The following is a 1,003-nucleotide window of genomic DNA, read 5'->3' as shown; positions in this document are numbered from 1 at the left end:
TCCTCTGATAGAATTTGAAGACCCTCTTCCCCATAATAACGCACAAAGGAAATCCTATTGTTCTAGACAGGAAATACTGAGAGTGGGGCCTCAGATGACGGAGGAGCAAAGTGACCACTGAATGACAATATGTGTGTGTGTGATAAATCCACATAACTGTACTGACCTGCCTGAAGTGGATCATTTCTATCGAAGAAGAACCTCACTGTCTGTGTTGCATTTATCAGCATCTAAAGACACAATAAACACATACACACACACACACACACACACACACACACACACACACACACACACACACACACACACACACACACACAGTATGTACATGTGGACGCACAAAACAAAGCAAGTATTGTGGGCTGCAGCCTCTCACTCAGACACTTGACGTTACGACATTTTAACTGAGCTGGAATCTTGGTCTGTCTCCAGTAGTATGACAGAGAGGTGTGAGTGTGTTTATGTTACTATACTATATGCTATACTATACTATGCTATGCTATGCTATGCTATGCTATGCTATGCTATGTTATACTATACTTTACTGTGAACGGATAAAGACATTATACCTTTTCAAGAGGATTAAGGTTTAACTGTTATAAAATGGAAGCATTATTTTGCGATGCACATATACAAACACCCAATTAGTCTCATATTCACCGCATTTAGTTGTGTCCCAATCATACATTTGAAGCAAAAGTATGACCAATTTTATTAAAGCATCCATTATAGAGGTTTATTTATTGATAATTTGGCAAATTAACACCACAACTGATCACAGTTTTATTCCACTGAACGATTTATATCCTCTGTTCTAGTTGTGTCCTAGGTTAATAAAGGATATAATGAGGATTTGGGTGAAGGGTAATGAGATTTATCATCTGTATCGTCGTAAGGGCAGGTTTACAACTTTTACCTGTTTCATATGTGTACTCGTGTTTGTATCTGGGTTTCTAGATTCTGTGTAGTTTTGATGTATATCTCTAGAATCTGTCCTCCCCCC

This window comes from Pleuronectes platessa, chromosome 1, assembly GCF_947347685.1.
Source record: "Pleuronectes platessa chromosome 1, fPlePla1.1, whole genome shotgun sequence".
In the NCBI taxonomy this organism is placed as follows: Eukaryota; Metazoa; Chordata; class Actinopteri; order Pleuronectiformes; family Pleuronectidae; genus Pleuronectes; species Pleuronectes platessa.
Note: the sequence above shows the minus strand (reverse complement) of the source record.